This window comes from Amphiura filiformis, chromosome 6, assembly GCF_039555335.1.
Source record: "Amphiura filiformis chromosome 6, Afil_fr2py, whole genome shotgun sequence".
Classification (NCBI taxonomy): domain Eukaryota; kingdom Metazoa; phylum Echinodermata; class Ophiuroidea; order Amphilepidida; family Amphiuridae; genus Amphiura; species Amphiura filiformis.
Genome location: NC_092633.1, coordinates 73,631,870 through 73,656,699, shown reverse-complemented (window position 1 = coordinate 73,656,699; position 24,830 = coordinate 73,631,870). Strand labels below are relative to the sequence as shown.

General features: G+C 40.8%; 1 protein-coding gene across 2 annotated transcripts in view; it reads left to right on the top strand.

Moving 5' to 3' along the window:
• The first annotated feature begins 20,042 nt into the window (after positions 1 to 20,042).
• Positions 20,043 to 24,830, top strand: part of LOC140155997 (ras-related protein Rac1-like) — a 31,886-nt gene continuing 27,098 nt past the window's right edge. For both annotated transcript variants that reach the window (XM_072179055.1, XM_072179056.1), the window contains exon 1: positions 20,043 to 20,143. The gene's annotated coding sequence lies outside the window, so the exon portion shown is untranslated. The remainder of the gene's footprint in view (positions 20,144 to 24,830) is intronic.

Here is a 24,830-nt window from a genome sequence, read left to right as displayed (position 1 = left end):
CGATTTTTTTAAAGCAGGAGGAAACCGGAGATCCCGGAGAAAACCTGCGAGAGCGAGCATGGAATCGGGATAAACCAAGTGCACATGAGTCCTAGCTTGGGCCGCGCCGCGCCGGGGCTTGAACCCGGGACCTCAGTGGTGCAAAGAGAGGGAACTAACGCTGCGCTAACTCGCCCTGGAATTTGATTGCCAATCAATATCAGACAGGTTGAAGTCGCCGCCTACCAAAATGTTTTGATGCCCCCGCCCGCCTGGGAGTCTACCTAAATCACCGGGACCTAAGGAGCCGTGCAATAATTATGAGCCCTGGGGAGGGTAAAATTGGGGGGGCAAGACATTTTTGGCAAGCCGAGGGAGGGGGGGGCAAGTGATTTTTGGAACACATTCTTGGGCGCCTTTTAAATAAAATGCTCTAAAAAGGCCCGGGGGGGCACTCCCATTTTGGCCTGTACACCATCCGCGATAATCAAGCACCCTAAACAAGGATTTAACCATTGGCTAAAACGATCATGATGCAGTCATGTCTACAGTAGAATTCATCTCGACCTTTGCAGGACTTAAACCCCATTAAAAGCTATTAAACCAAGATAACACTCATTGAAGCAGCTCAACTGATTAAATCAGATCTTCTCTGGTTGTGCACAAGTGTCTGTTTTCAATGTGCGACATCGCAATAAAGCTGGTATTATAGCTTCAGTTGGGTAACCGATTATAAAGGAAACGAAAGGAAACAATGGTATGTGTATCTTTGTTCACGAAATAAGACAAAGACCTGCTTTTTGTTAACCAGCATTCTTCAAAATGAGCAACATAATGATTGTTGACTTAACACGGTTTGGAAATAATTTCTTCATATTTTTGGTGTTATCTGTCGTTTACATAATTATCCTTCCTAAAACACAAAAGTGCGACCCTCTCCAAACATCTAAATTAGCTAAAAATTTAGGACATGTTTATACAAAACTATATTTTCTAGAACCTATTTAGAATAGTTTAAATGTAGCTTTTACCGTTTTTTTGTGGCATCCTTCAGAAGTGAGCGGTCCGATACCAATATTTTCGGTCAAATCTCCATTCAATTAACACGGGGAGTTGGCTAGCTATGCCTTGCCCTCACTCATTTTTTACAAAAGTGCGACCATTTCTGAACATCTAACCTAGCTATAATTTTAGGTCATGTTAGAGAAATATATTTGCTAGAAGTTTTGGAGAATAAATAAAATATTGGCAGGTTATTTTTCACACAGTGATGTTAACTAGGCAAGTGTCCATTCTTCCAACATGCATCATTTGTAGAGGTCACGCGTCAATGGTGAGAGCACTGTGTATTATGTATAGGAAAACGGACAGTAACTGCAGTATGTACACTAAACAGGTAACACGCGCCCCTGAACAGGGATTTTATTCCTTGCATCAAATTTCACACCCTAAATTTCATTTCCGCGTATTAGCAATTGCAATTTTGCTACCCTTTTTCCAATTTTTCATGTTTTTGACACCCTAAACACGATACGCGCGTATCGTGCCTACCCACGAAAAAACTACCCTTTTTACGCGTTTCATTATCGCGGATGGTGTACAGGCTACAATGGGAGTAACCCCCCCAGCCTTGATTTGGTAAAACGATCTAACTTGAAATTTGGACATTTTGAGATAAATCCATATCATGGGTAATGTGAGGGCGCTCTTTCCATTGGTGACATCCTCAAATCACCACCATGCCACCAAATATTGAGATTTATATATTTTCTAAGACATTAGATCTGTTAAATAATTTATTTTATTCAATAAAAATTCCCTTTAAAAGGGAAAGCCAGCTTCAATGCAGAAGAGGCCTTGTAATTAGTTTGGGTGGTGGCATTTTAGGATAACTCTTTTTATGATCCATCATGTTTCATGACAGTCCACCAAACCATCAATGATGAGAACATGCACACAGAAACAGCAAACCAAACATTAACTCCTATAACTTCCTGTCAATTAATTACTCCAAATTGTTCTGTCTTTTTGTCTTTTCTGCCCTTTTTTTTAGGCTACCCTTAGCTCATTATTAATATAAAGAAATGCAGTTTTTAGTTAATTGGCTAAAAACTGCCATCCAACTTGCCTTATACATGCACATTAATTTTATATTAATTCGCAATTTATACTTAATATAGCACATTATAAAATGTAAAGACTGATATTGTTCAATTATAATAGGCCTACATATAAATTATACCCATATCAAAACTGGGCCTGAAATTGCATCGAATTTTTCCCGTTGAAAAGACAAAACTGATGTTTAAGATATCAATTATTTCATAAATGACATATTGAGTCATTTTTATCCATAAAACGATACAGGATATAGGATATTTTTACTTTGACTTTTACGTCCATAAAGGTTTTAATCATGTTATCAATACACTCACATCTCATGCTGTGCTGATCTCCAGGAGGTCTGCAAATGTAAATCTAAGAACGCCTGATAACAAGGATTCTATAATTTGCTTTCGTTGATATGCTGTGGAAACTGTTATAGGCCTGGCATATAACTTTTAATGTCATATTTCCTTCAAACCATAACTTTTGAAATTCTCACTCGTTTTCATTCGTTGAAACGGCAAAACATACTTTCATTTTCTTACAAATCCAATAACAGGTCTATTATATATTTTCACCATAAAAAGTTCCGCTAAGTAATTCAAACCAATGCTAGTACCCCGTAATCTCTTTAGCAAACAAAGACGATCTCCGAATTAGATAGCCAGCTAACGCTGGCGAAAAGAAAAACGTCAAGTGTTCAAACTTTAAAGCTCTTTTTCTCGAAACAGCGATTTTAATTTCAAGTTAGATCATTTTACGACCGTACGGAAACGCTTATGACTCTTATGCATAGGGCCTTCACTTTGTCTCGTTTTTTGCAGGTTTACATGGTCCAATAATCACAAGATGACTGACATGTGGTAACAAAGGAAGCAGTCACTGCAATTTGATTATGTCCCATATGATTGGCCATTCAAGACACATACTATAGCGGCCTTTTCAAAATATAATACCTGTTTGCTTCACTGCATTGACAATACCCGGGAACAATACACACAGTATATGCATTGGACAAACTTTTTACAATAAGCATGATAAGTGATGATGTGACCTCCAGATTTATACATCGTTCGTCTCGCACACTGACAACATTTGATTGAATGGACTGTAGGCTACTGCGCCGTGATTACGGTGAAGGACACCGGTTCAAATCCTTTGTTTAGAGCCAATCGCTAAAAGCATGCAGGGTCTCTATATCCATGTACAGTTTATCCCTTACATAACCTATGTCTTGAATACGCTGGCTAAGTTATGTAATAATCGGATTAATATTATATAGCAGTAGGTAAAAACAAGTTTTGAATAATCCGCGCTATAAAGTCCCATTCAGTGATCCCAGCGAAAGTGAAAAAAAAAATCAAATTGTCCGTTTATAAAGTTTTTAAATGAAAAAAAAATGGAAAAAAAACAAAACAGGAAAACGACAGTATTGACGAAGTTGAAGCCCCATTCAAATACATGTAGCTAATTTATATACTGTCAGTACCGGTATATAAATTACAGACTCACGTAAATGCATTATGTTTTGTCTTAGACACACGGCTTTCGGCTGAACCACTGCACAAGCAAGCTATGTTAGCACATCTATGACAATGACGAAAGGTACAAAATCAGCCATAGGCCTTTAGATAGCAGAAGACACCAAAGTGGTGTTTTATGACCTTTGACATTCTTTTGTGGCGGGTGACATGGTCTTTCAATTCACGCCGAGTGTCCTTGACAGGTTTGACTCTGCTTCAGTGGTCATGAAAGAATTCAAAGGATAACCTCTGCCCCAATAATCCCAAGCAATTGTCTGAAACTGCTCCTCGGATCATAAGAACTCAGTCCTCAAATGATAGTCATAATAATGTCCAAAATATAAAAATTACTGACTATCATTGAAGACTGAGTTCCGCAGTCTAGTATCTAAAATCTGAATTTTGATGATTTTTACGATCGCCGGTATGAAAAAAAAATCAAAAAATCACTGAATGGGCCTTTAGTTCCTCCTCTCCTTACCCTGGCAATATAAATCAAAGAAAAAAAAAAAGGAAAAAAATAGAACAAGAAAAAAAAAAAAGACAAAGAAAAGTAACCAAATTAAGGGATCTGGAATGAGCGTTTTGAGCGTTTCGATAGTATTTTTGTGGGACATGAGAGCACATCGAATTGCATTCTGAATACGAAGAATGTCTTTCTGATATCAAATAAATTTCATTGTTTGAAATTCACGATATAATACAAATTTTATGACAAATTATTAAAATTTGATATTTTTCACATTTTTGATATATAACAGTCCTCGAAGTAAATATCATAAATCTAATGTTATATTCTTAAACAGTCCCTGGCATACCATACATAATAAGCCTATGTATAGTAAATGTGTCTGCTTTATCTGTTTTGTGCTGTTTAAGCAAATAGTTAAACATAATTTCCATATAATGTAAGCTTTTTGCTGTCTAATATGTCCCCTTTTAATTTTTAGCAGAACAAGTGAGGTAAAGCAAAGAAAATTGAAATTTACTACTACTAGCGCCAATGAATGTTATACGATTGTAAAACGGTACGATCCTCTGGGTGTGTGTGGGGTGCGTATGTGTGTCCTGCACGCGTATTTTTTTTCTGCAACTATAACGGGACGCAATACGATACCGGTATGTTATAAGAATCAAACTTACGTCGTACAAGAAAGATGGCTCTTGTCAAATCCTACAATTCTGTCAGAGAAAATATGCATATTTGCATTACATTTTTAATTAATTGACATAATTGATTAATTAATAAATATTTTATTAATGATTTACCATAATTCCAAATATGTCAAACAATATGTCAAATTAAAGCTAATGAAATGCTTTATAAATTGGTCAGAGCGCATTTTGCAGAATGCATTTAGTACTTTAGTTACATGATTCCAAACATTCTATTCCAATTTTTTGCTATACACGCATAGGAGCTGTACTTTTAAAATCCGCGCCTAATCAATAATAATAGTCTTTCACTCCATTGTCAAAGTACTGTGCTTCCTGTAGCATTATGGAGTGATCAGGTCCTAGAGTGTGATGGTTTTGTAGCAGATGCCAGTGCTCATTCAAGCCTGTCAAGGTCAGTTAGTAGCCACTTGCTGAATGGATGGCCATTATCAGCTATCAAAGAGATGCCTTGTGCAGCTGCCAATCACAGTAGAGGTTTGATAACATTTTGTTAAAAACCCAAATGTGATATAAGGACAAAGCTGTGCATGTTGGTACTTAATTGTTTGGATTCTTACGTTGAAATTCCCTTGTATTTGTATTTTTATGTATAGTGTATAGTGTTCATAAATTATATAGCTTTTAAATTTTGGGCATTTTTGCTCTGTTGCACTGTACCATTATGGAATTTGAGCAAATCAATTACCGACACAAGCAGGTATACAGTGTATTATTTTATTTTTATTTCGTATCTCAGGAGCACAGCTCACTTGGTAAGGCATCAGAATTTGGTACACTAGCGCTTCGAACTTTAAATCGGAAGGTGGTGAGTTCGAGCCTCATCACGGTCACAATAATTTTATAAACCAAATAGTGTTCGAACTTTTCATATTTGTTTTTCTTTTATTGTTTCTTTTCTTTGTCTTTTTTTTTCTTGTTTTCTTTATTTTTTTCTTTATTTTTCTTTGATTCATATTGCCTGTGTAAGGAGAGGAGGGAACTAACGGCCCATTCAGTGATTTTTTTTCATCCGGACGATCGTAAAAATCATCAAAATTCAGATTTTGTACAAGACTGCTGAACTCAGTCTTCAATGATATAGTCAGTAATAATCTTTTGGTCATTATATTGTGGCGGGACGGCCGATTGCCAGGAACGTGAAATGTCTCAATGTGGTCTTAAAAAAAAAAAAATACTTGGTTAGACTGTAACTTGGTATATGAAGTGTCAGGTGGCCGGGTTGACACCAGTTCCCAAAAATGGGAACACGACAATTTTTGTATGAGACGTGGGCAAGTCGTGGGAGGCAGAACCCCACTGTCCGAGTACCTTTTATAAGCAAACAGATTGTGCCTATCACCTAACATAATAAAATGTGTACCATGTAAAAATAAATTATCTCATCTGCTGCACTCCCAAAAATAAACTCCGCTCAAAAATATAATTTAAGAAAATAAAAGGGGTAAATTTTGTGTATCCAACTCTACTATATAAAATATTCTCACCTCCCTCTACTATAAAATAAAACTCGTCTCCTCCACTATAGTTAATTTGACTCACTAATTTGTCTCCTCCCTCAACATAAAAGAATATATATCTCATGCACCAAAATAGCCTCCTCCCTCCATCATAAAATAACTCACCCATATAGCCTCCTCCTTACTCATAAAAATGAACTCACCAAAATAGCCTCCTCCCTGACTCATAAAGTGAACTCACCAAATAATAATATCCTCTCATAATCACTAAAAAACAACCTTATGACTTACAAAATATACTGTACTCAGTAAATAGGCCCCCAGACCTCAATCCTCTGATGTGTCTCTATTTGGTATAACACCGCCCCTCAGGGTGATGTTACCCCTTTTTAAGTTACTCCGCAATCTTGGTATAACACCCCCCCCCCCCTCAGGATGATGTTACGCCTTTAAGTACTCCGCAATCTTGGTATAACACCCCCCCTCAGGATGATGTTACGCCTTTTAAGTTACTCCGCAATCTTGGTATAACACCCCCCCTCAGGATGATGTTACGCCTTTTAAGTTACTCCGCAATCTTGGTATAACACCCCCCCCCTCAGGATGATGTTACGCCTTTTAAGTTACTCCGCAATCTTGGTATAACACCCCCCTCAGGATGATGTTACGCCTTTTAAGTTACTCCGCAATCTTGGTATAACACCCCCCTCAGGATGATGTTACGCCTTTTAAGTTACTCCGCAATCTTGGTATAACACCCCCTCAGGATGATGTTACGCCTTTTAAGTTACTCCGCAATCTTGGTATAACACCCCCCCTCAGGATGATGTTACGCCTTTTAAGTTACTCCGCAATCTTGGTATAACACTGCCCCTCAGGATGATGTTACGCCTTTTAAGTTACTCCGCAATCTTGGTATAACACCCCCCCTCAGGATGATGTTACGCCTTTTAAGTTACTCCGCAATCTTGGTATAACACCCCCTCAGGATGATGTTACGCCTTTTAAGTTACTCCGCAATCTTGGTATAACACCCTCCCTCAGGGTGATGTTACGCCTTTAAGTTACTCCGCAATCTTGGTATAACACCCCCTCAGGATGATGTTACGCCTTTTAAGTTACTCCGCAATCTTGGTATAACACCCCCCCCCCAGGATGATGTTACGCCTTTTAAGTTACTCCGCAATCTTGGTATAACACCCCCCTCAGGATGATGTTACGCCTTTTAAGTTACTCCACAATCTTGGTATAACACCCCCCTCAGGATGATGTTACGCCTTTTAAGTTACTCCGCAATCTTGGTATAACACCCCCCCTCAGGATGATGTTACGCCTTTTAAGTTACTCCGCAATCTTGGTATAACACCCTCCCTCAGGGTGATGTTACGCCTTTAAGTTACTCCGCAATCTTGGTATAACACCCCCCCTCAGGATGATGTTACGCCTTTTAAGATACTCCGCGATCTTCTGGTATGAATTTAAGGTATAGATCTCACATAGGCCCGTAGGCCCATGATAACCACTGAAACCAAAATACATGCACCAAAACCTGTTGGAATCAATAATATAAAATAATACAAATACTAAATATTGCCCATCACTTACCACATCTTTCCGTGAACGCTTAATATACACATAAATATATATAAATAGTTAAATATACTTTTTCACATACGCATAGGCCTAAAATAGGATCATAGGCCCTGTACAAGACAATCTAAGTATACCTTCACCAATGCATAAATAAAATCACATGACATTTTCAGTATCTATCTCCAAAACAGAAATAAAATAAAAGTGGCTTACATGATAGAATATTTGGTATGGGTGTGACCGATAATAATAATCCTAAATTTATATTGTTTTTACATGTTTTAGAGAACGTCAATATTCTTTGTTTACATATGACATGCATGTATTTATTTAAAAGATTCAAGATGCAGGACGTTCGAACATGACCAAAACTGCCTGTATATAATCTCAAAAAGTCTACATAAATATCTGGGAAAAACTTGAGCAAGGCGACATGACATAAATAAATACAGCGCATTGCAATTAATAAGATGGCGAAAGGGAAAGTCCACATGAAGAAAATAATCTCCGCAATAAAATGTTAACATAAACATTTGTACCATCACGCTCCAATAATATAAAATAAACATCCCCAGGTTAAACAGATGGTACATGCTACACGCGCACTCATGCACTCAGCGCGTAGTGATTTTGACTCAAACATGCGACTATTTTCATAATTTTATATCGCCAAAATATTTAAAAATACCTTCCCTTGGCCAGACTGAATGCCCCAAATGCAACAATGATATCAACTGGTCAGGAATATTTGCTGATCCGTATGAGCCCAAAAATTTGACAATACCACGTGCACAGGATGACTTTAAAGAGAAAAATGGAAGACAAAATCTTTAGAAATTTTGAGAAATCACGAACTCACACATCGAAACCATGTGCGAACTGCAACAAGCAATTCTGGCAAAAATCTAAACGAAGATAATCATCAAATTACACATTTTACAACAAGACCACAACAACCAAAATAACTCATGTGAAGGATCTATAACACATTCCTGACAGTCTAATATCACTTAAATTCATCCAAACCGCGATTTATGTGAAATATCAGAGTATTTCTAAAAGCGAATCTCAAAACTTGCCTATCAATAAGAATCCGCAGAGCAAAAGAAAGTTACCGCGTGGAAGACTGACAGAGCCCAGCCAAAACGCGCTCTGATTGGATACGGAGATAATTAATTGGACGTACGGCGCGCTAATTGGCTGACGGAGATAATTGATTGAACCGCACATGGGCAGAAGCGCGGGTGATAATTAATTGAACCGAATATGCGCAGAGCGACCATAAATACGGGTTTCATTTCTCCGTACCAGGAATCCAATTTAAAGGACACTCGCGACTTGGGTAGGAAAATGAAATGGGAATTACCTAAAAATAATATTATGTCTTGGCTTGATTTACCAATACCGTTTCACAGCCCCCCTCCCACAATGTGCCGTCCCTGGCACATGGACGTAAAAAAAATAAAAACGGTATTGGTACATGTTGCCTTATCTTACTTCTACACTACTCTACTCTAAGCTACATGAAAATGGCCTAAATCTTCAATCTTGAACTGCAGTCTTCATGGGTATCGTCTGTTTCAGTCTGTCAGTTCTGACATCTGCGATGCTGGTTGTCCGTCATCATTAACCACTCGAATGTCTAACTGCTATCATCTTCAGAAGTATGTACGTCATGGTATAGGGTTTGGTCGGTCATTCATTCCTACTTGGGATGCACTGTTAAGAAGAGACGGTTTGGTGGTAACCGTGGCTCTACCCAGTAATCTTATTCAATAGAGACAGAGGCTGGTGGTCCCACCACCTCGTCTTCCTCGTCTATTCTTCTGACAAGTATCCTCACACTAGCAGCCACACGTATATTTCCGGAACCATTGCTCTGAACTTCTTCGTGCATACTACTCCTCCTTGTGATTTACATTAACAGGGCACCACTACCCCTTATTTTACGCATGATGATAGGCACGGGAACGCTGACAGAACCGAAGGGAATGGAACTGTCAACTGGAGAGAACTGGAAGACCAATTATTAAACTCCCAAGGACATTCCATCAAAGCCAGACGCCAAAGGAACGGTTTCCCCACTGGGGAAGATGATCAGTGCAGCATTTTATATAGCTCTGGCAGCAAAGGAACAGTCTCTACCAGATGAAGATGATCAATACCACTCTCTCAGCGACGGCATCTTATCATATCTTGTCCTCATTCATGGTGCGAATCGCCACTCACGTCTCACCCAAAGAATCTCCGCGTTTCTTTTCGCTTTTCTGGTGTAAGTTCTGCCTGGAGACAGCTGCCGGGAGGTAGTGTAAAAAAAAACCAGACAAACTAAAATACTAAATAAAAAAATAAAAAAATTGGAGTAAATAAAATATTGCTGAGGATAAACAAGAGAACAATCCACGTGAGAATTAGATGTGCTTCCGTTTGCAAGAGAGACTCTAATAGTGGGGTTCTCCGCGAAATAAAACACACTACCATCAGGACCGACAAGAGAGACAAATAAAATAAAGGGTACTGTACACAAGGTACAGTTCAAAAGACGGCTAAGGCGGTGGAGGGAGCTTGTCCCCTCGCTCTGGTAAAGGACCAGCCTATCACCCTATATACCTCCTAAACTCCTGCACCTCCCTTCTTCTCCAACTCCCCAGATAAATTTCTCAGTGCCACAATACTCTCCTCCAACCCCGACAACCCGGCCTTAAACTCTGCCTCGCCTTCCAGGACCAGTCGGGACCGGCTTGGGCCTACTGCCTCGGCTTTAGAAGACTCTCTTGGTTCGACCTCCGGCAGCGGATGGGAGTGTCCGACTCCTTTGGGAAACTTCACTTTCTTCCCTGTCACCCCACCCGGACAAGTCAGCCGAACCAGGCCTTGGTTCAGCTCATACACCTCTCTACTAGCTCCGGATGCACCTCCCGGCGTCGGACTAACAGTCTGGCTCCTTCGATCGCAAACCTTAATCCTGCTGAGAGTAGCCACTCTCTCCCTCTCCTCCGACCGTTGCCTCTCTTGTAACCAATTGAGCTTCCCTTCTACCCTGGCCTCCCACGTCCGCGACCACATCTTCTCTCTTCTATGCTTCACATCTCCCATCCAGACCTTCCACAGCAGATAGAACAGGAGCAGCAGACCACTGACAGAACTCGCCATTACAATCCCCAACATTACCCCAAATACAACATCAAACTGCCCCGCCATCTCTTCACTGGGTTTTACCTGCAACAATAACAAAAAAACAAAGAACTAGATAAATCACATATTCGTACACAAACTCTATTTTCCTGGATTTCCCAACCCTGCCCTGAATTTGCTTTTAGTGGCATTATCGAAACCGCTTAGGCTTCTGGCGTCGCCGTGCCATTAGTCTCCCTGGTACTCCTCGCTGTCCACTTCCCTCGACTTTCCCTAACTCTTCCTTCCGCTGTTCACTACTTCCCTCTCTTCTGCCCTCCTTCACCTCACCTAATGCCACCACCTCCTCTCACTGCACGCTCTCTCCTTCCACACCATCTACTCTCTTCGTAAGTCATAGTCATGGGAGTTAGGTTGGTCAGCTCATCTCAACTTGATTGCATTGGAATAGGACGGTCTGGACCTTTACTCCGAACCAAGTGTCCTTGACTCTACCAAGCTATCGTCGTCAAGGTAACAAAGGAGTTCTATGACGTACAGACATCACCACCATCCAATTTTGGCACGACATTATCTATCTCCTTGAACTCTCATTGACTCCCTGTTGTCCTGGTGACATTTCCATACTCCTATAAGGAAATAAGTGTGACGAGCCCCAAAGTACAGTCTCCCTGTCACGTCCGTAGAAACACGTCATTCGAAGAACCGCAGCCTCGTTAAACTCACCTACAACACATCCGCAATACTCACGGATGAAGGCACCTGCTAACTACTTAACTGCACGTTTAATTTACTCGAATACGCAACAACCTCAACACAACTTTAAAACACACTGAAAACTGCAACGAAACTTATTTACACTCCTCCACCTCTTGACTACTTGTAAGCTTGCTGACTTCTAGTTAGCTCCACTCCTTAGAGCCCTCACATGTACCAAAGGCCGCCGCTCATGTTCCACCACAGGTACCCCACACTTCCAAGGCTCCAAGTTCAGTCCCTCGCATACTGTCAAACGTCCTGCACTGACAACCACTGGCCTACTAACCCTGTTCCTCTGTACACGAACAGCGCCTCCCGCTAGGTTAGCCATCACCATATAGGGCCCATCACCCCGCACCCAAACAAATTCCCCAGGCTTGACTCGAATACTTGGCTGCATTGGTCGTACACCGGCATCCACTCCACGTTGGTTATGAAAAGTCCCTGCAACTGCAACTCCCCGCCCCATCAGGTAATTCTGCACAGTATCATACATCCCCACCCAATAATAATTCTTTCTCATCCGCGTCAACGTACCCCTCTTTGACCATAACTCATCCAGTACTTCCTCCTGCAGTCTCTCCGGCAACACAACCAACCACCTCACCGACCTGCCATCATCGCTCTCCCATCTCCCAACCAATACCCCTCACTCACACTTAATATGTCCCACTGTCCTCATATACGCCCGTGTCGCAGAAGAAAACCTCGCTACTACTCCCCACACTGGCTTCCTACCCTCCATTTTCCATCTTAACACAGGCCCAACAACTCCATCTCGTAATTGCCTGTCCCTTATGCTCTCCAAGGTAACTCCTCTCACACCTCCTTCTCCACTACAGCCCCCCTCCCAGTCCTGATCTTCTCTACACACTCGCCTTCGTCCTCCCAACTGCCTCCTTCCACAATCTCCCATCGCCTCGCGCACCTCCTTCTCTGCTCTGCCTCCCTCCAACTACTTCAGTCGTGTCCTCCATACCCTCTTGTACGTTCTCCCCAACTTGTTGCTCCGCAATATGCCCCACATTGACACTACTATCCCCCTCTATGGTCAACAGCCGGGACACACACTCTTGTCTCACATACACTCCTGCTGACACTGACCCCCTTGGCCCTTCTTCCTTGCCACGAATACTACCCTGCAACCGCTCCTCTTCACTGCGCAGAAACGAATCCATGGCTTCCGCACTACTTATTGCATCCTCCAATGTCTCCGGTCTAGCCTGAAACAACTCCTCCCGCAACTCCACAGCTCTAAGCGCTTGCTTAAAGTGTAACTTGGCAATCCCATCTCTCTTCTCCCGGCTCACCTCAGGGTAAGTTAATGTCACTAGCCTCAAAATGTCACGTCCTAGACTTCGTGGGGTTTCTCCACTAGTTTGCTCTCGACTCTTTAGCTCAAAGAAATAACTCTCCGCACACCCCTCCGCTCAAATTCCCGACGCATCAACTCCACCAGCTCATCATAGCTCACTCTGCCTGTGTCAATGTCATTAGCAATCATTACCTCCAATGCCTTCCCTCGGCAACACGCAACCAGTGACAACACAGCATCCCTTTCCCCCCATCTGTTATACTCCTTGCATGCAGTGAAATGTAAATGAAAGTCTTTCCACCCGACACCATCAAACTCTAACGGACTTTTCTCTGGCCTATTGTCATACTCCTCATCCACATCTCCCCGTTCTTGCAATACCACCTCACTACGAGCAGCATTAATTCCCTCAAGTGTTACCTCAGGCTCCTGCATCGACTTGCTTCTCTCCTCTATTTGGCCCTCTAACTCACTCAGTCTCCTCTCCCTTTCCTTCAACTCTGCCTCCCATTCCGTTAAATCGGTCTGCCTCTTTCGGAACACCTGTTCACACACACCCTTCTCTGCCTTAAACTTCTCCTGTCGCCTCTCGACCTTAGCTGCTTCACTATCTAATTCGGCAGCTCTACCTTCCAACGCTCTACTCCGTATAACACACTCTGCCTTCTGGGCATCAAGTTCCTCTATCCCCTTACCCTTCGCCTCCTCCCACATCTGCACTTCTCTTTCCCACTCCTCTCTCTCATGTCCACACCTCACCTCCCTATCATGTATCGCTGCCATTCTCACTCTTAACTTCTCCTTATCCTCTTCCTTTTAGCATCTATCTCCTCTTCCTTACTGCTTTTAGACTTCTCCCATACTTCCATTTCTGCATCAAAAGTCGCTCGTCGCTCCTCCAACTTACCCACCTCCAGCTCCCTCTCAATTCGCCATGCTCGCTCCCCTTCCTCAAACTCCGCAATCTTTCCAGACAAAGTACTCATTCTCCTGCCAAGCTCCCACTCCCGTCTATCGCTCTGTATCCCATGAGCATACACATCTTTCTCAAAGGCCGCTCGTTGCTCTTCTAATTCACTAACTTCACGCCCCCTCACAACGGCCCACGCTCTCTCCCTTTCTATAATCTCGGTCCTCCTGTCAGACAGGCTTTTCTCCCATGCCTCCACTTGTGAATCAAAGATAACTTGTCGCTCCTCAAATCCAGCTACTTCAAATTCTTTCTTACTCACCCACTCCCTCTCTCTTTCTTCTAACTCAGCTGCCTTGTTTGCCAGAGAACTAACCCTCTCTTCCAACTGCCCCCTTATCTCCTCTATCAACCTTAATTCGGCACTGATCCGCTCCTGTGGCTTCTCCACGACATCAGCAAGTACACTCCGGTAATCAACCTCCTGCTTGTCTCTTTCTTCATTCTGGTTAACTGCGTCCCTCTCTCTATTTACCCTAGCATCTTCACTGCTTAGGTAAGGAAAGCCAGAGTCAGGGCCATCATACACATTCTCATCTCTAGTGTGCACATGATCAGTTCTATACCCTTCCTCCTCGGTGCTATCCCCAGAATCACTCCCAGAGTCACTCGCGTCTCCCAGGAATTTCAACACCATCATCATCACTATTCACTGCACCCACAACGGGTATGTCCTCTACTTCCTCTGTCTCCACGACATCGCCCGGTATCTCTTCCACCTGTTCCTCTGACACATCTTTAACCTCCTCACTAATCATCTCAAAAATACCAGAATCCATGCTATCACTATCTATGCTCTCCTCTTCCGGGTCCTCTTCCTTACTTATGTCCCCAAGTTCTCCTCTATCCTCAGCACACATGCCTGCCATGATCTCAATAAACCGGCATATTTCACCTCCTTCGACCACAACGGCCTCACACGCCTCCTCCTGACGTCTACTCGAGATTTTCCGATGCCTCCTTCTACTTCTCCTCCCCAATCTTCTCCCACGACGACCTCCTCTACCTTCCTCTCCTACTCTCCCCGACATAGTAGTGCACCTATTGTAGTTCTGCTTATAATACTCGAATCCCACTCCTGACACCAATTTGTGGCGGGACGGCCGATTGCCAGGAACGTGAAATGTCTCAATGTGGTCTTAAAAAAAAAAATACTTGGTTAGACTGTAACTTGGTATATGAAGTGTCAGGTGGCCGGTTGACACCAGTTCCCAAAAATGGGAACACGACAATTTTTGTATGAGACGTGGGCAAGTCGTGGGAGGCAGAACCCCACTGTCCGAGTACCTTTTATAAGCAAAAGTGCATCTAAATAACACACGTAGTATTTGTCTTCATTATCTCCAACAATATTTTATTTACGTAACTCCAGACTACACACACAGGATTCAGTCACACAATACTCTGGCACCCTACTCCTACAATGGCTTCTGTAATAACTCGGCTAGCACCCTCCCTCACCTATCAATAAGAATCCGCAGAGCAAAAAAAAAAAAGATTATAAGAACGTTAAAAGCGTTACATATGATTACCATATTAGACGTACGGAAAAGACCTAAGTAATTTAGCACAAAATGAAAATTTGGGCAGCATGGCTCCGCTCAGCGCATGCTAATAGAGATGACACTTACGAACACATGCAAGCATGTATTAGTAAAGTATCATCATAAAATCTATCGAAAATCCTACAAAACACAACTACTTTTTGCGAAATGAAAATTTGGTCAGCATAGCTCCCCTCTAGGTGCTGACCAGATTTTCGATAATACATAAAAAATGTCACACCAGAGGCATGTATCTCTATGTATCATCACCATTTCATAATGCACATAATAAACCAATATGATTCCAACAGATTGTGCCTATCACCTAACATAATAAAATGTGTACCATGTAAAAATAAATTATCTCATCTGCTGCACTCCCAAAAATAAACTCCGCTCAAAAATATAATTTAAGAAAATAAAAGGGGTAAATTTTGTGTATCCAACTCTACTATATAAAATATTCTCACCTCCCTCTACTATAAAATAAAACTCGTCTCCTCCACTATAGTTAATTTGACTCACTAATTTGTCTCCTCCCTCAACATAAAAGAATATATATCTCATGCACCAAAATAGCCTCCTCCCTCCATCATAAAATAACTCACCCATATAGCCTCCTCCCTTACTCATAAAAATGAACTCACCAAAATAGCCTCCTCCCTGACTCATAAAGTGAACTCACCAAATAATAATATCCTCTCATAATCACTAAAAAACAACCTTATGACTTACAAAATATACTGTACTCAGTAAATAGGCCCCCAGACCTCAATCCTCTGATGTGTCTCTATTTGGTATAACACCGCCCCTCAGGGTGATGTTACCCCTTTTTAAGTTACTCCGCAATCTTGGTATAACACCCCCCCTCAGGATGATGTTACGCCTTTAAGTTACTCCGCAATCTTGGTATAACACCCCCCCCCTCAGGATGATGTTACGCCTTTTAAGTTACTCCACAATCTTGGTATAACACCCCCCTCAGGATGATGTTACGCCTTTTAAGTTACTCCGCAATCTTGGTATAACACCCCCCCCCCTCAGGATGATGTTACGCCTTTTAAGTTACTCCGCAATCTTGGTATAACACCCCCCTCAGGATGATGTTACGCCTTTTAAGTTACTCCGCAATCTTGGTATAACACCCCCCTCAGGATGATGTTACGCCTTTTAAGTTACTCCGCAATCTTGGTATAACACCCCCCTCAGGATGATGTTACGCCTTTTAAGTTACTCCGCAATCTTGGTATAACACCCTCCCTCAGGATGCTGTTACGCCTTTTAAGTTACTCCGCAATCTTGGTATAACACTCCCCCTCAGGATGATGTTACGCCTTTTAAGTTACTCCGCAATCTTGGTATAACACCCCCCCTCAGGATGATGTTACGCCTTTTAAGTTACTCCGCAATCTTGGTATAACACCCCCTCAGGATGATGTTACGCCTTTTAAGTTACTCCGCAATCTTGGTATAACACCCTCCCTCAGGGTGATGTTACGCCTTTAAGTTACTCCGCAATCTTGGTATAACACCCCCCTCAGGATGATGTTACGCCTTTTAAGATACTCCGCGATCTTCTGGTATGAATTTAAGGTATAGATCTCACATAGGCCCGTAGGCCCATGATAACCACTGAAACCAAAATACATGCACCAAAACCTGTTGGAATCAATAATATAAAATAATACAAATACTAAATATTGCCCATCACTTACCACATCTTTCCGTGAACGCTTAATATACACATAAATATATATAAATAGTTAAATATACTTTTTCACACACGCATAGGCCTAAAATAGGATCATAGGCCCTGTACATGACAATCTAAGTATACCTTCACCAATGCATAAATAAAATCACATGACATTTTCAGTATCTATCTCCAAAACAGAAATAAAATAAAAGTGGCTTACATGATAGAATATTTGGTATGGGTGTGACCGATAATAATAATCCTAATATTTATATTGTTTTTACATGTTTTAGAGAACGTCAATATTCTTTGTTTACATATGACATGCATGTATTTATTTAAAAGATTCAAGATGCAGGACGTTCGAACATGACCAAAACTGCCTGTATATAATCTCAAAAAGTCTACATAAATATCTGGGAAAAACTTGAGCAAGGCGACATGACATAAATAAATACAGCGCATTGCAATTAATAAGATGGCGAAAGGGAAAGTCCACATGAAGAAAATAATCTCCGCAATAAAATGTTAACATAAACATTTGTACCATCACGCTCCAATAATATAAAATAAACATCCCCAGGTTAAACAGATGGTACATGCACACGCGCACTCAGCGCGTAGTGATTTTGACTCAAACATGCGACTATTTTCATAATTTTATATCGCCAAAATATTTAAAAAATACCTTCCCCTTGGCCAGACTGAATGCCCCAAATGCAACAATGATATCAACTGGTCAGGAATATTTGCTGATCCGTATGAGCCCAAAAATTTGACAATACCACGTGCACAGGATGACTTTAAAGAGAAAAATGGAAGACAAAATCTTTAGAAATTTTGAGAAATCACGAACTCACACATCGAAACCATGTGCGAACTGCAACAAGCAATTCTGGCAAAAATCTAAACGAAGATAATCATCAAATTACACATTTTACAACAAGACCACAACCAAAATAACTCATGTGAAGGATCTATAATACATTCCTGACAGTCTAATATCACTTAAATTCATCCAAACCGCGATTTATGTGAAATATCAGAGTATTTCTAACAGCGAATCTCAAAACTTGCCTATCAATAAGAATCCGCAGAGCAAAAGAAAGCTACCGCGTGGAAGACTGACAGAGCCCAGCCAAAACGCGCTCTGATTGGATACGGAGATAATTAATTGGACGTACGGCGCGCTAATTGGCTGACGGAGATAATTGATTGAACCGCACATGGGCAGAAGCGCGGGTGATAATTAATTGAACCGAATATGCGCAGAGCGACCATAAATACGGGTTTCATTTCTCCGTACCAGGAATCCAATTTAAAGGACACTCGCGACTTGGGTAGGAAAATGAAATGGGAATTACCTAAAAATAATATTATGTCTTGGCTTGATTTACCAATACCGTTTCAATATGACTATCATCATTCGACGACTGAGTTCTTATGATACATCATCCGAAGAGCAGTTTCAGACAATTGCTTGGGATTGTTGGGGCAGAGGTTATCTTTTGAATTCTTTCATGACCACTGAAGCAGAGTTAAACCTGTCAAGGACACTCAGCGTGAATTGAACTGACCATGTCACTCGCCACAAAAGAATGTCAAAGGTCATAAAACATCAACTTGGTGTCTTCTACTAGTGGTTCAGCCCTAAGCCGTGTAGGCCTATTTAGGACAAAAATAATGCATTTACGTGAATCTGTAATTTATATACTGACAGTATATATAAATTAGCTACATGTATTTGAATGGGGCTTCAACTTCGTCAATACTGCCGTTTTCTTGGGTTTTTTGCCAATTTTTTTCATTAAATATTTTTTATAAAAGTATTAACAATTTGATTTTTTTTTTTCACTTTCGCTGGGATCACTGAACGGGGCTTTGCAACGCGATATATTCAAAACTTGTATTCACCTACTGTTATTCACCGATTATTACACAACCTCGCCAGCGTATTCAAGACGTCCAATGCAAATAATCACCTAGATTATGACGTATCATACCGTAAATATGGCGGAGTACTCAAATTCATTCAACAAAAGCATGATTACAAGCTATTGCAATCTACCGCGACAGCTCGTCTCACACACATAACAAATGCACTAGGTTGACGACAACGTTTGATTGAATGCACTGCATTGCGCCATGATTACGGTGAAGGACACCGGTTCAATTCCTCACGGAGCCAATCAATAATTTCGTGAACGCACATCCTCTATTATTGCCCAATTATTGCCCGGGATGATTGCACACTGTAAAAGAGCTATTGTTATAATGTTTGATGAAATCGTGTTTAACTACCGTATTTGCTTAAGAACGGCACAATACAGATAAAGCAGACAGATTGACTACATGTGGTACATGTATATACATAGGGCCTATAGGGAATGTGTGTGAGTCGAGTATTACCTAATTATAATAGGGGCGTATCCAAAAATGAACTCACGCCCCTTTCAAATGTCGAGCCAAAGTGCAGGCCCTATGCAAATTGGGATCCCAAAATTTGGCATGTACAGGGGGGGCAAAGATTTTTGGCGGGCCGACTGGGGGGCAAGCGATTTTGGCGGGCCGAGAGGGAAGCAAGCGATTTTTAGCGAGCCGTTTGGAAATTTTACCCCGGAGGGCTCATACTTATTGCACTGCCCTAAACATGCTAAATAGATGAAGAAGAAAAGAAGACAAATCAGTTTTGTCACAGCAGTTCGGGCTACCTCTGACAGCTAAATGAAAAATTATGGCGCCATCTTTAGGATAAATTTGCTTAATGTGACACTTGACCTCCAAAGCCCGAAGAAAGTGTTCCACCCAGTTTTCGACTTGACTTTGTATGATTATTTTAACCCATTTGAAACATTTTACACTGTATTCACCGGATCATTAGATAAGAGTAAGTGTTTTATGTATCAAAAAGCAGCCAAGTTTTTATTTAATGAAATAACAAGCATGTAATCAATGTTGAAAGAAGCGCTTCCGTCCCAACCTGAACAGGTACGCGTACGTCTTGCATCGCCTACAATGCAATGTACATGCACAATTCATGATGACTAAAAGCTTAGCTACGTGCAGCCTTCTGCTGTTTCATGACGTAATGATAATGTACACCAAATTTAGGAATTCAATCATGTTTCACCATTTTTCATCACCGTTTTAACAACGATGCCTCAGCTGCGCGCTGCGTCGTGTGTGTGATTTTTTTCAATTCGGACTTCGGCACGGGCACCTTTCGCATGATGAATGGAAGCATTCATTTCAGTCCGTTACAGGACTCATGCCCTCGGACATGAAGGGGACACATACGGTTGTACTCATGGGGGGAACATGAATTTGCTCACCGATAGCTTCACATTCAACTCGAGGCTAGAGACCATTGCATTCAAAATATAGTCATGATTTATGATAAACTGCTCAAATAAAGAAAGTCCGCAGTCATGTAACTCGTCCTACTTCAAAACCTGATCTTGTTATGGCAATTTGATTGATACGGTCGTGTGCGGGATCTTGTTAGCTCTAATTTGATACCAAATTTACTACCAAACACTCAACAGTAACAAGGAGTGATACCAGTTTATGGCATTTGGTGCATTTTCAAAAGTTGCAAATCAAAACGATACACGCGGTCGAAATTGCTTAGCGTGGCAATGTGGTCAGCTTGTTTGCCCACGATGAACCCATCCGAAGTGCCCGCTTTATTCAATTGTTAATTTAAAACGCATGGATTGTAACAGTGCTTTACTGATGAATACTAGGGCACGATGCGATCGATATGACCTAGCGGTTGTTTCCGGCTATGTTAATGGTCGTACTCTGCCATTCACCTACAGATCCGCGTGCTCCGTTTTTAATTTGCAACTTTTGAAAATGCACCAAATTTCATATACAGGTATCAATCTCTGTGAATGTAGAGTTTTGGGTAGCAAATTTGGTATCAAATTGAGCTAACAAAATTCTGCACACGCCTTTATCAATCAAATTGTCATAACAAGATCAGGTTTCGATGTAGAACGGGTTACATGACTGCGGACTTTCTTTATTTGAGCAGTTTAGTTGGATTCACTGAGTGAAGTGAAGCATGACAAAAGTGTAAACTTACAAGGCAATGCTTAAGCAATTCAATGAAATTTCAGAAGTAAACACAGCCGATCACGATGAGCAATCTCATCAAAAATATTGCTAAAATTGCACATCAACAAAATTTTACACTAGGTTCAAAATGACAAATTTACCTTAAAAGATATATTTGACTTGTCGAAATATAGTAGTCTGTCTATATTTTGTGTGTTGAAGAAAGACAAAGTATAGGCCTAGGAGGACCAGACTTGAATTGATAATTTGGATGCTTCTGGGCCCGAGATGTCACAAGACAGCCGTTTAGTCAGCCGTTTAGTCATGAACAACCGTTTAGTCATGAAAATATATGAATGAACCCCTAATTCATTTATATTTTCATGACTAAAAATGACTTTTCATGACCGTTTAGTAATGAAAATATGTGAATGAACCCTGTTCATACATGTACCAGAACATTTTGTTATTCTTATTTCATCAAAATAATAACAAAAAATTACAAGCAACATTATTGAAAAACACGATTTTCCTTCATTTTCCCTACCCGGCGATCTCACATCCGGGATACCGGGCATAAACGCTGTTCATGCCCGGCTCTCGACCAATCACACACGCTGTTATATAGCGTGTATGTATGAACTGCCAATGATTATAAAAGGAAAAGCAAATTGGTGTTTCTATGCGGAGGAAATGGGATGGAACTGAAAGGCCCTGTACAAACCAATAGGGATTTTGTGTGAGTTTCCCCTTTGACAGATGATGATGGTAAGTGCAATGAATGGAACAACTCGGACTGAGAGAATGGCAAGGGCATGTATTTTATTAAGTACCACCAGCTAGGAGTTCATTCTATCTAAAGTGGGTCAGTCTTCTTTCCAAAGAATTGGGCATTCATGAGATGCCAATTTCTGCGGGCAAATGGCCATGCGTTTTGAACTCAACACCCAAATAGGGTTGTGGCGTGGCATCACACTTTTCACTCTGAAATAAGACATGATGATGACAGTAAGTTTGGTATCAAATGATAGCCAAGACATATATTAAATATTTTTATCGTCAGAATGGCACTAAATCCAATTGACCAAGTCAGGGGTGGTGGCAGCGGTGCATTAAACGTCTTACATCTAGACTTTGGCAGTGCATGGTGGATCTATTTGAGCACATACTTTTAGGCCCAAAATGTAGGCCCTAATATTTTGTCCAATTGTTGTAGATACCGGGGTATATCATTTCTACCTACATTGTATCATTTGTATGACGTTCAGACGTACCTATAAATTAAAGTTTACTGTACTCAAAAAACTGGAAAGGGATCTGGAATGAGCGTTTCGAGCGTTTCGACAGTATTTTTTGTGGGACATGGGAGCACATCAGACATATCGAATTGCATTCTGAATACGAAGAATGTCTTTCTGATATCAAATAATTTTCATTTTTTGAAATTCACGATATAATACAAATTTTATGACAAATTATTAAAATTTGATATTTTTCACATTTTTGATATATATATAACAGTCCTGGAAGTAAATCTTATAAATCTAATGATATATTCTTAAAGTGTATGTAGCTGGGAGGAAAAGCCGACGATCAATTGAAAATTTTGACTTTTCATATTGAAAATATGGATTTTTTTCCCCAAAAGACCTAATTGTTTATGGTGTTTTTGGGAAAAAATCCATATCTTCAATACGAAAGGTCAAAATTTTCAATTGATCGTCGGCTTTTCATTCCAGCTACATACACTTTAAGTACATATCATTAGATTTTTCAAGTTTACTTGAGGACTTTAAATATCAAAATATCAATTTTAATCATTTGCCATAAAATGTGTATTATATCGCTAATTTCAAAAAATCAAAATTATTTGATATCAGAAGGACATTCTTCGTATTCAGAATGCGATTCGATATGTCTGATGTGCTCTCATGTCCCACAAAAAATACTGTCCAAACGCTCATACCCCACCCCTTAAAATGAGGAAAAATTACAATATTCACACCGGAACATACATTGCGAAAACAGTAGGCCTACTTTTTGATGTATCGCTTTTGGAAAGTGGTGGGCAGTCGCGGAAATCACTATACGCCACTATAGAATGAAGACGATGAATTCAGAAAATAATATTGGAACTCTGGCAAATCAAAATAACATTATTTACATCAGTGGTCATTGTTTACTTAATCCCATATAAACCAGGGAATAAATAAGATTGGGAAGTGTCACTCTATGTAAAAAGTAATAAAACTATCATGCCATCGCGTAGGCCTGGAACACTACTGCGATTTCTACCGGCTGCATCACGTCCGTGCTCCGCGTTCAAGTAATAAAATTGCCCGTAAAAATAACGGCTTGCTGCATCTAATAAGGTTAGACTTTTTCAAGCCTGCTACAGTGTATTTTTTTCAAATGTTGAACAGTTGGTTTTAATACTTTTAATAATATTTTTACCGCATCCATGAACTTAATTTATTAATTACATCAAATCGACCAACAATCCCGCTATCCAGGCCAATATTTATACAAGAAAAATACTGTTTCAATCACGAAAATTAACCTTAATTTCACGCCAACACGTAAGATATTGTTGTGAAGCTCGAGGTAATTGACCCCGATGATTGATTAATCGGGAACGCGTATCGTTACGCTGTAGTCATGGTGCTGGGCGCGATCGGGGTGCTGGCGACGGCGAAGTCGATGGTCGCCAGCACCCCTTTTTTCCAAGATGGCGGCCTCCATGCGTGTACTGGGGGTGCTGGCGTGGAACCAAAACAACAGCAGGAATCGCTGGTTGAATCGGCAAAGGAGCCAAGGTGCGCCATTAGGCGAATGTTTACGGTGTGATAAAATTAAAAAGATGAACCCTCGCGCGCATTTGCCCAATTCAAGTTCACGCTTCATACTTGATCATTTTGGCATTGAAGTTGGCAATTTTTTCTGCATTTTGTGTTGAGGTTGTCATAAACTTAATCTGGGAGGAAAATGCGACTTACAATAGCAAATTTGCGCTTCGCGCGCATTTGTCTCCTTCATTGTTCATATTTGATCATTAGCAGCTAAACACGCAACTGGTACTTTGCTCCGCTTCAACTAGTGTTGGCCGATCCAACCCAAGATCGGATCTGCCGATCTCCGATCTGAAAATTAGCAGATCGGGCCGATCCGATCCCGATTCAGATTCCTTAAATGTTATTTTACAACCAGTACAAGTTCATTCAAGTCGGGCCCAGTAATGTTAACAGTCAAAGCTTAATTCCCAAGACCGCTTTTTAGAGGTTTTTCATGTCAATATCAACCCAAATAAAATACCATTTTACACCCCAAGTCCCAGCGTTACTCACTCAGTGCCTCCGATTGTCGGAAGTTTAATCATTAATCCATTTCTCTTGATTGTTTTATTCTTCTTTCTTCTCCGCGCATCAACTTTGATTTGCGTGTGTACCAAGTTAGGCGAATCACTGCGCGAATTGATTCGATGACCCTGAGCTAAATCAGCTCCATCGATATTA